At 43.2% G+C, this 12,042-nt stretch overlaps 1 protein-coding gene across 2 annotated transcripts in view; it reads right to left on the reverse strand.

Moving 5' to 3' along the window:
- The window catches only part of SGMS1 (sphingomyelin synthase 1), a 113,238-nt gene that overhangs the window by 48,847 nt on the left and 52,349 nt on the right, over positions 1 to 12,042 (reverse strand). Inside the window, exon 2 of one of the 2 annotated variants that reach the window (XM_060241251.1) lies at positions 9,393 to 9,455. The gene's annotated coding sequence lies outside the window, so the exon portion shown is untranslated. Of the gene's footprint in view, positions 1 to 9,392; positions 9,476 to 12,042 lie in introns of those variants that run through there. The other variant, XM_060241252.1, reaches the window with a different exon arrangement.

Raw genomic sequence — 12,042 nt, forward strand, 5'->3', positions numbered from 1 at the left:
TCACGTTGCTTGGATAGCCTAGATCTAACAGAGGGCGCCTCTCAACCTCCAAACGGTCAATCTCAGCCAGTCTGGATGAGGATGCCACACCGGTCTCTGCAACAGCATGTCCGGCCAGGTTGGCAGGCGAAGTGGCTTCGCTATTGACATCTGTTGGATTGAAGAGAACCAGTGACATCAAGGCCACCAGGGAGCAACCAGGATGACCTCGGCCCTCAGTAGCCTGAACCTTCTGAGTAACCTCAGAATGATCGGGATTGGAGGAAAGGCATATAGAAGACCTTGTGGCCAGGGAGATGTTAGCGTGTCCGTGGACTCCGCTTGATTGTGGTAGTATCTCATGTAGAATCGAGGAAGCTGGTGGTTCTGAAAGGACGCAAAGAGATCCAACACTGGCGGACCAAAGTGCTCCACTATCTTCAGGAAAAGCTTCTTGTTGAGAGACCACTCTCCCGATTGAATGCTCTCCCGACTGAGCCAGTCTGCCTTGACATTGCAAGTCCCTTTGATATGTTCTGCTCTTATCGATTTCAAATGAGTCTCCGCCCATTCGAACAGCTTCCTGGCCTCTTTGTGAAGGGAACTGGTCCTGGACCCCCCTTGATTATTTAGGTAAGCTTTGGCTGCTATATTGTCCGTTCGGACTACGACATGTTTCCCGGTCACCTGGTCCTGAAAATGAAGTAGAGCCAAACAAATGGCCTGGAGTTCCAGGAGGTTGATTGGGAGACTCGCTCCCTGGTCGTCCACTGACCCTGGGTGGGGATCTCGCTGAGGGTCGCCCCCCATCCTGATAGGCTGGCATCCGAGTACAGCTGTATTTCCTTCTCTACAAAGTATGTTCTCCCCTAACGTAGGTTGTGGTCCTTGGTCCACCACAGGAGACTTTCCTTGACATCTCTGCAATGGAGGGACTGGTTCTACTGCCGCGATTTCTAGCAGATGGTGTATTGCTTTGAAGGTGACGTCCCTTCGTCCTGGATTTGAACGCAGAGGAGACACAATGAAACGATCCCGAGGTGTTCTTTTGAATTCTATCGGGTAGCCCCACGAAACAATTTCCAGAGTCCAAGCATCGACCTTCGAGGCCGCCCACGTCTGGTGGAAATGTAGTAGGCGGCCTCCTACTGGGATGGAGTCCCAGTCATGCTTTATTGGGCTTGGATCCCTTCTTGAACTTGTCGGTCCTATCGAACTGATTTCTCTGGAATCGGGGATTGGAGAAGCCCTTTCGGAAATTCTGTTTGGGCTGTCCCCAGGTTGATCTTTTATATTCCTGTTTAGGTTTGGAGAAGCCGGCGGAGGTACGAAAGGAATTAGACCCGAATCCTCTTTTGTCAAAACGTCTCAGATACTTGGGCATGGCCGCCTTCTTATCCTGTGTCTTCAGCAGGATCTTATCCAGGGCGTCTCCAAACAGCTTTTCTCCTTGAAAGGGGTAGGCTGAAACAATCGACTTCGAGTGAATGTCTGCCGGCCAGGCCCAAAGCCATAGGCCCCTTCTCACTACGGTGTTTGACGCCATTGCTCTAGCAGAAAACGTAAGAGCATCCAGAGAGGCGTCCACTGAGAATTCAGAAGCCCTAAGGAGTCTGCTGGTGTCTTCCAGGATCCTTTTATCCGCGTCTGGCAATAGTTGAGTTAGCCGCCTTATCCAGGCGATCGCTGCTCTGGAGATTATAGAGTTGGTCGCAGCTGCCTTGATGGCCAGGGCCGTAGCTTCGTGGCTCCTCTTCAAAGCCAGGTCTATCTTTCTGTCCCAGTTGTCTCGCACTGAGCCATGGCCGTCCTCAGCTAACAGGCCATGCGACTGTAAGGCTACGATTGGGGCATCCACCAACAGTACCTGTAGCATATCATTAGCAAAGGAAGGTAACTCATAAAGCTTCTTGACAAAATTCGGCACTTGTCTGTTAGCACTAGGCTTGGCCCACTCAGACTTTAGCTGGCGTTCGAATAACTCCGGAAAGGGAAAAACCTTATCAGAAGATCTGTATCTAGGAAAAAACTCCGTGTTCCCCTTGGGTTTATTTTTGGGATTAGTTAGTGGGCTGGAAGACTCCTGCTCCTCAGGGAACACCTGGAGGTCTAGGGCAGACAGCACTTTGGCCAAGAGAGGTTGGAACTCTTCTGCCTTGAAGAAACATGACGAGGGTTCTGGAAATGTAATGTTCTCTATCTCCTCATCAGATAAGAATTCGCCCTCCTCCCTATCTCCCCCATAGGAATCCTCAGAGCGAGCCTCAGAAAGGGATCTTTCACTCTCCAGCTGGTCACTGACCAATGACTTCTTTGGAGCCCTAAGGTGGCTGGTGCTACCTCTGGACCTCTTGGGAGAAGGTGACCTGGAGGAGGAACTTGACCTGGGGGACCCCGGTCTCTTATGAGCAGTTGCCCTGACTGCTGCACCCACAGTCTGTCTTATGGACTCTAAAAACTCCGAAAGAAAAGAAGGTCCCATTAAGGGTACGTTACCCAAGCCCGTCTGGGGCTGGTAAGTCTGCTTGGCTTCCAGTGCAGGCTGGGTGCCATTCATGACGAAGTCTCCCGCCTGGAGGTTGTCATCGGGATGTTCCTGTGTCTGGAAGCTGCAGGGCTGCTGGTCGTTCCCGTTTCACGCCTTTTTGCGCTCCCTAAGATGGCCACCGGTGCTGGGAAAGAGCCCTGACGAGGAAGCCTCCTCCGCAGCTTGGGGAAGACCAGCGCCGCCTGCGTCCGCTCTTCACAGCCTTGCCCCTACAGGGCACGTTGCCGGTAGCCGAGGCAAGCCCAGCGGTCATGCCAGCTCCGGGGGGTGGTCTCTCGGTTCCGTGCCAGGCATCAGGAACCAGGCCGTCGTCCATGAACGCTTCTTGCCTGACGCGTCATTCTCCCTCTCCTCTGCTTGCCTCGGCTTGTGTTTTTGGTCCATGCCGCCGCTGCGCCGCTCCTCGAAAGGTGTTGGGGGGAATAAGAAGGACAGGCAGAGGAGGCTGAAGAAAAGACTGGAAAAGACGGAAAAAGGCTGGAGGAGTTAGTTGTTAGAAGCAAGGAAAAAAGTAGCAAGGTAAGGAGGAGGAAGAATTTTTTTTTTAACAGATAGAAGATTAATTGAAAGGATAGGAACCTAGCCTAAATGCTTGCTCTCCCTGTCGAGGCAGGAAATAAACTGGAAGAAGGGTGGTTCCCACAGCCACAGGAAGAGGAAGTTTTTAAGATTCCTGCCTCTCTGATTGGACGGTGGGAAACACCCAAGATGTCCTCCGCCTCTTAGGGAGAAGCTGCCAATGCAAAGGAGTAATATGACCATACAGTGGTATCTATCAGCGCAGCAATGTCAACACAATCAAGATATGAAGCCAGAAGGTGTACCTGATACAAATAACAGAAAGCTCTCCTAACCACTTTCCCAACTTGCCTTTCTAACATCAGCACTAGATCCTATCTGACTTTCAGGCTTTTCACCAAATTAAGGAACACACACACACAAAGCTGCCTTATACCAAATCAGACCATCAGTCCATCAAAGTCATTATTGTGATTATCTACACAGACGGCAGTGGCTCTCCAGGGTCTCAGATAGAGGTCTTTCATATCACCTACTACTTGATCCTTGAACTGGAGATGTCAGGGATTGAACCTGAGACCTTCTACATACCAAGCAAATGCTCTACCATTGAGCCATGGCCTCTCCCCACTTAACACCATCCATTTGTACTGGTGGCACCACATTCAATTAGCCTTCCCAATTAGCACCACCTCAGTCTTTCCTTATGGTGGCTTAGTTCAAGAAATATATAGGTAGGTGTCAGCTGCATACTGGTGACAGCAATCCAGACAGGATGGCTGGATACTTGCCATGAAGGGTCCATCCTTGTCCTTCCTGGAGTCATCTCAAATAGGCAGTAAAGCATGATCACTTCTTGCCTCAGTCTTTATCTTATTTGTATCTTACTGAGTATGTCTTTGCTAGTATTTCTCTCCTTTTCCCCCCAATTATAGAGGTGGTACCTTATTCCAAACTGCTGTTGCAGTAACCAAAGTGGAGAGGGTGACTCCCACAAGGCTGGAGACAGGAAGCTGGAAAAATAGTTCCTGCCTCCCTTAATAGATGGCAGGAATCACCCAATCAAGGTGTCCTCCACCTCAGAGGGAGAAAATCTCTACCAAAGGGTATACATAATTAGAGTGCTATGGTGAGAGAATCAGTCTCCCAGGGACACCACAGGTCATGTTTCACTGATATGATTGCCTTTTATTCTTTAGGTCTTCCAGACACTCTATTAAGTTTTGTTAAAATACTGGCCAACAAACAATATCAAAAGCTGACAACGTGTCCAATAAAATCAGCAAGCTCCATGATTAGCCAATACAGTATATCCTTGGGTAATACAATCTAAATATGAAACACAAAACTCAAATCTAATTTGCAAGAAATGTTCATCCCCCACACATATTGTTGCCCTAGGTCTACATACTAGCCTCATTTCAATCCAATTTATGATGTCACTTTGAGCAAATGAAGTAGAGCTGGTATTATAGTGAGGGAGAAGTGCTGTCAGGCATGGAAGCCTCCTTGAAAAAGAACATCTTCACAAGAAAGGAAGCCAAAAAAAAAGACTGTACATTCAGGGAGAGATTGATACTGTACAGTGACTACAACTCAGTTTTTTTTTGTTTGTTTAAAAAAAAGATTTTGTTTTCAGCAGAATTCTCAGGAATGCAAACATTCTGGTTCTGGTCAGTTTCAAAATCTCCTCCCTCTAATCTTCATAGCAAAATGCCTTTCAGATGCTTTTACCAAAACAACTTTTCTTCCAACAGTTCCAGAGACTGCAAATGAAAGTGTTGTTCATGTTTGAAACAAACTATACTACAATCTAATTTCCACAGTATAAAGGAAAATCTAGCTGGAGAGTATTGTTTTTTTAAAGTAACGAGTATTCTAAATGTGCAACAAGATTGCTCATATCATATTTGGATAAGTGGGGGGGGGGGGGAGGGGAACCGAAAATATTGCTTTTGAGCCAAGTAAGATTAATACTTTTAAAGGGGTCTCATATTCTACTTACACTTTAAAATACATTAGTGTGTGCATACGACCCAGGTATTTCAAAATCGGTAATGATGTTACATTTACAACACACACTCAAATTTCAGCACAAGGAGTTTTGTTCCACATATTAAGCTAATTAATGTTTTTTGTTGTATCATGGAAAATATAAGGAACAAATACTTGAAAACAGTGGGTGAATGCATGCTTTTCAACTGGGTTTTTACTGTGTAAGAATAGCAAAATCCACTGGAAAACAGTCACCATGTGAAAGCACCCATAATTTATTCGTATCTGGTCAACCAAATGTGGAGGTGCACCACGGTAGCTCTTTTAAAATACAGTGCAGTTATACTAACTCATACTGTCATTTTAAACATGGGTCCAAACCCAGCCTGAACCCTAAACTCAAAAACTTTTCTAGATCTTTTATGTGAACCAAAATGAATGCCAAACTTTAAAACACTTCATTCAGCCAAACTTCAAATGACCACAAGCAGCAGAATAACAAGGTTCAGTTATAGCTCACGGGGGGGGGGGGGGAGAGGAATTTCCCAAGATAGTTTTTCGGATAGACTCAAGTTTGGCTTCTCAGTTTTAAAGTCAGCTGACTGAATTTACACAGATATGTATCTTGGATTTCATGATCTAAATGTTTATGTAGAATGACTATTGTATGCACAACAAAGATTAAGATATTTAATAAGCTAAGAGAAAACCACTTATTTATTCATCACCTGATTATGGAAGGATCTCTTATTTACCCAGGCATTTTGGCTCTGTACTTTACTGGGAAGGAGGGCAATTAAAATGGTTTATTTATTGTTAGTGGTTTATTTTTTAAAATGCTATACTGTTTTATTACTGTCTTAATTGGTTTTGAAATATTTTAATGCTACTGTTGGTTTTCAGTGCCTATTTAGTAGCTATTTTCATGCCTGCATATTTTTAAATTATGCATTAATTTAAAAATGTACCATATTGCTTTTCTGTGCTGTAACACCATATTTTGTTTGTGGTGCTGAAATTTTGCCAGAAATAGAATATTTAACAAGGTGGGGAAAGGGGGGAGGGGAATGCCCCCCCCCCTGTTAAGTTAAGCAGAGTGTAAGAGACATGTACAACCTGGACCTGGACCTGTCCTCTCCCAGAACTCTGTCTTTATTCTGGGAAGAACTCTGAAATGGGCTGTAAAAAAGGGTGGGGAACCTTCAGTGGACTTTACCATGGGGTGCAAGGAGCAACTACTCTGTGAGTGCAGCACACGTATTGAAAGAACCCTGGCCTGACCACAGTCATAAACATAGCCCTGGATGATGGTAAAGAATGAACTGCTTGCCTCTAGGGGCAGACAGTTATGGGAAAGAAATGCACTTTTGGAAACAGGTACTGAAAAAGCAAGTCGAAATTGAAACCTCTCTGTCTGTGTGTGTGTGTAGAAGAACTATATGCTTTGAGTCATACTGAAGTAAATACAAAAGCGAGGGAACCACTTGTTTTCTATGTAGAGGGTGTTGAGGCTTGGGTCTTCATGGAACTTGTATCATAAATGTTGATGGGAAAGAGGGGGTGCAAGCTGTAGTTGTTTAGAAGTAAGTACAACTCTTCATAATGTTCAGATATCCTCTACCATCACACATTCCAAAATTCATCCCTGGTACTGAAAACAGATCCTAAGGTTTATTCCTAGTGAACTATAGCACAATTAATCTTTGTGCAGATACTTATTTTCTCTGTCCTTTGGACTTTTTATTTGCACACAGTGAATCCATATACACAGTTTAAGCCCTTCAGAAAAGCAGGTGCCAATGGGAAATTTGAAGGGAAAAGGGACATACTACAGTAAGCTTATAGCCAATGAGGAAATGAGACCGAATGACTAATATCCCATATATGAAGTACACAGCTGAAGGGTACAAATTCCATATTAATAACAAAAATTTAATAATCCATGTGAATAGCTAGCTGTAAGATAACGAACAATGAGTAGGTATTTCAGATAATCAAAATAGAAAATTTCGCCTTCTCAAAAATAACATAGCAATAACATAGCAAGTTCAACAACTCCACATATTTCTCACAATGGGACAGAACCCTAAGGCAGTAACAAGTCCAGTTCACAATTCTTCTGTCAGCAGTAATAAATCCAGTTCACAACTCTTCTACATGTAGTAATAGATCTCACTCACAACTCTTCTACAGACGTGTTCTACAACTCTTCTACAGAACTCCATTCCTGTTTTGAGTTGATCTTCATCAGAGTATCTCTTATCTGTAGATAAAATATACTGCCAACAAACACTCCAACAACTATAGTGTTCATAACATATAATAGCAAAGAATAGCAAAACAAAAACCCTAACCTTACAACTCCAAGAGCACAAAGTTTCAAATAACTTATCATAAAATGCTCCCACATTATACACACATTCAAGGTAGGCTTACCAATCCCTGGGTCCCAGCAGGGGTTCTTCTGCTTTCCCACGCTCCTTCCCGCCCCCAGTCAGCTGGCTGGCAGGGGAAAGCCCCTGCCCCCAAGCCACCATGTGACTTTCCACCTCCAGAGGCTTCAGTCTCCGATTGAAAGGCTTCCTCTTGAGATGGTGTGTCTGTGTTACTTTGAAGAAGCTGGCTGCAACTCACGAGTAGAGATGCCAATCCCTCGCTTCAGAGTCACCAGAAACAGGGAGGGGGAAGGAAATGTCTGCTGGGCACTTCATTATTCCCTATGTGGAGATCAATTCTCATAGGGTATAATGGGAATTGATATGGAGGTGTCGGGGTCTCTGGGGGGGCTGTTATTGGAGGTAGAGGCACCATATTTTCAGTATAGCATCTAGTGCCTCTCCCCAAAATACCCCTTAAGTTTCAAAACGATTGGACCAGGGGGTCAAATTCTATGAGCCTCAAAAGAAGGTCCCCCTATCCTTCATTATTTCCTATGGAAGGAAGGCATTTAAAAAGGTGTGCTGTCCCTTTAAATGTGATGGCCAGAACTCCCTTGGAGTTCAATTATACTTGTCACACCCTTGCTCCTGGCTCCTCCCCAAAAGAATCCTGGCTCCACCCCCAAAGTCCCCAGATATTTCTTGAATTAGACTTGGCAACCCTAATTCAAGATCACATAAATACAAACACTTTAGTGGTAATTAACAAGATACAACTGCAAGCCTCTCACTGCCTTAGGCTTCTCTCCCACTGTAAGACATGAACTTGATATGTTATTATTGAGAACGGTAACCTTTATATTTTGATTATATGAAATACATACTAATTACTGTTTGTTATCTTACAACAAGTTATTCGCATGGATCATTAAATACAAAACCTTGTACCCTGCAGCCACATACTTTGTACTTCATTCACAAGTATATTTGTGGCTGAGCTACTGTCCTTTTTGTTAATATCCCACACAGCCTAGGGACTGGTATAGTTCTGTAGTACTGACAGTGATAGGAAGAGACAGACATGCAAGAGAATTTTGGAAGCTGCAGAGAAAAAGACGCAAAGAGTTAGGCATGAGCATGAATTTTACATATTAATTGGAATTAATCCTCCAAAACAGTGCCCCAAACTTTTTCTGTGATAAAATGAAGGTTGGAAAAAAACTGCTTTGTTTCTTCAGATATTATTGCTTATGGGGTTCCAGAATGAGAGGCACTGTAATTCATCTGAATAAAACCCACAGTCAGTGCTTATGAAATATTTCATATTACACTTTGCGTAAAACTTCATGTTACAAGCAAGGAAAGCTGATAAGCATGAGTGTTTCCAAATCTGCAGAATGGCAAAAGGAAGAGATATAGAGGCTAAGTTATTATACCAACAAGCAACTATCAAAAGACACACTGAATAAATCTGCAACAGTAGAGCAAGAGTAATTTTGAGATCCTACATTATATCTGAACAGGATGAGCAGCTCTGAATTTGTAGACCACAATCCCAACACAAACAGAACAGCTGCAAACCCAGAAAAGCATTAAAACTACTATCAGTGTTTTTATACATATATTTAATACTTTTTAAAGAGTTCCTGACGAAACTGTGACATGGAAAATAAAAAAAATGAAAGTATAGTATGGCCATCGTGATGTACTGATTATGCTCATTCACATTTAGCTTTAAAAAAAAAGCTTCTGCACTCTAAAAAGTGAGGGGTAAAATGACCACTTAAAGGTTCTACTTAAAGCTGAGTACCAACAAAAGCAGAAGAGAAGAGAATGTATCGGAATAAAGATAAGCCTATACAAATAAAAGAACCCCAACAGATTCTATATTTCTGATGAGGCACTCCGACTTTTTGCTTATTCCAGAAATTTACAAACACATCTATTAAAGGAGTAAGACAGCCCACGTTTACCTGTTTTGTTTCCTGGAGTCACAGCACTGTCATCCATCCTCTCAATCTGTTGAAGACATGCCTCTGAGTTGCCTCCTATCAAAACAAAGACCCCCATTTCATGAATTTATTATTCACGGATATATTACTGTACAATCATATTCTCCTCTCTGTCTTACACAGTTTGCTGTGTCCAAACACAGATTATGTCAATGGCTCCAACTGCAAAAAATCCACTCCCCTCTTTGTGTGAGGACTGAAGAAATCCAAGGCAATTGTGACTGGCCTTAATCCATTTCTAGAAACTGGCTGCTATGATGGAGACCTCAGTACTGAAACTGCACAGTTTTCAGCTACTTCTCGGAGAAGAACATTCAGCCATAACTGAATAAGTCTAAATATTTCTATCTCTAGAAAGGAGGAGAGAGAAACTTCAAAAGTACTATTTAAGAAGAAAGACTGCCGCTGCACAAAATAACTGTACAAATGTAAACTGCGAAGCAATAAAGAAAAAATCACTTTAAAATAAAATTCAGAGGACGAAAATGCCTTTATTGGTGCATGTTGTCCACAGCAAAACATCACATGGTTCAAACCCAACCCAAAGGAAAGAAAATCTGTTTATCTTATTCTATTGCTTCATTGTACTGTGCTTGCCTAGTGAAAACTAAAAAAGAACATATTTTGATCTACTGCGATACAGAGCCCCACAATATAACAAGACCAACCCTATAAATTTTGAGAAGAATGTGCTTATGCTGGAAGAATCTGAACAGCTTCAAAAACAATAACAGATGTAGTTTCAAACTAACAGCAGCACATACTAAGGTTGCCAACCTCCAGGTGGGGCCTAGAGATATTCTCAGAATTATACCTGATTTCCAGACAATTCAGAGATGTCAGCCTCCAAGTGGGACCTGGGGATCTCCCAGAATTACAACTCATTTTATTTATTTATAAATTCAGCTTATAGACCGCCCTCTCTTGCACAGTGGGCTCAGGGTGGTTGACAACAATTCCGGTAAACGTATTCACCATCAAATTAAGCTAATTAAAAACAATAAAACAATAGCAATACAAAAACAATTTCAGATGACATTTAAATGAACCAGAATTATATCCTCCCCCCTCATGGGGGAAGGAGAGAAAGAGGTGCCACACAAGATGAAAAATCACTGCTGCCCTCAACCATAGGCCTGGTGGAACATCTCTGCCTTACAAGTCCTGTGGAACTGCATTAGGTCCCACAGGATACAAATGTCATTTGGTAGAGAGTTCTACCAGGTCAGAGCCAGGACCAAAAAAGCCCTGGCTCTGGCTGAGAACAGCCAGATATTTTTAGAGCCAGTCACCCCCAGTAAGTTCTCTCTGGAGCATAATGTTCTTCAGGGGGTATACCAGGAGAGGCAGTCCTGTAGATACATTGGTCCAAGTCTGTTTAGAGACTTGAAGGTTAGTACTAGAACCTTGAACCTGATCCAATATTCAACCTGGAGCCAGTGCAACTGGTGAAGCACTGGTTGAACGTGCTCTGTCCATGAGGTTTCAGAAAGAACCACAACACTGCATTCTGGACTACCTGTAGTTTCCAGGTCAATCTCAATGGCAGCCCCTACATAAGAGTGAGTTACAGTAGTCTAGACCAATTACTGAACAGTAAAACAGCTCCCAGGGTGTTATGGGTACAACACACTACCTGAGCTCTCAGGAAAAGTGTGATACAGGTGCACCAGATAACAATTGTATGTTTATTAGATAAACCTTCACATTCTAAATAGCACAGTAAAAATAGTGCTCTGAAAATCATGCTACTTGCTTTTGTATGTTTCAACCCATGCAGAGTAAGGATTCTTGTAAACCCCATGAGAGACATGTTGTGCCACAACAAGCCTTAAAAATCCAGTTGCCTTCAATGATCTGGAGCAAGAGATCCTATCACTTGCTTTTCTTACACAAACTCTACTGATAACTGTGTGAAGTGCAGGCACACTGTGCAACATACAGCACAGCCTCACCTTTCTATTTAGCAATCACCTGCTCAGTCCTCTGCAAATGCCTTTACTCCAAAGAGCCTCCAGTGAACGCACAGATTTATGCCCTTCCTCTTTCTCACAATCAGGGGTTGTTTTGTAGAAAAATAGGTGGTGGAGCTCATCCAGGGATTGTTATGCAGCTGCATCTACTATTCAATGGACAAGGAGGTGGAACTCTCAGAAGGAGGAGGTAGAACTCTCAGAAAGGTTCAGAAGCTGTGCTCCTGTGAGCTCCCATGGCTGCTCACAATGACGACACATTCCCTCCCTCACCATTAGAAACACTTTATATATTTAACCCACACTCATATTTACTCAGCTGATGTTTCTAATCTCTTTTAACAGGCTAAGAGTTTCTGACTAGGCTCTGGAGAGCCAAGTTCAAACCCTCATTCCACCATGAAACCTTGCTGGGCGACCACTGGTCCAAGACCACCCAATAAGATGCATGTGACCTTGGGCCACTCTCAGGCTAAACTACATCACAGCATAGTTGTGAGAATAAAATGGAGGATGGGAACTATATAAACTACTCTGAGCAACCACTGAGCAAAAATGCAGGGCATAAAGGAATAAACCACAGCCTCATAACATATTATTTCTACATCCAATCTCGAGTTCTCAGTTGCACTTTGGCA

Source organism: Heteronotia binoei, chromosome 6 (genome assembly GCF_032191835.1).
Source record: "Heteronotia binoei isolate CCM8104 ecotype False Entrance Well chromosome 6, APGP_CSIRO_Hbin_v1, whole genome shotgun sequence".
Lineage (NCBI taxonomy): Eukaryota > Metazoa > Chordata > Lepidosauria > Squamata > Gekkonidae > Heteronotia > Heteronotia binoei.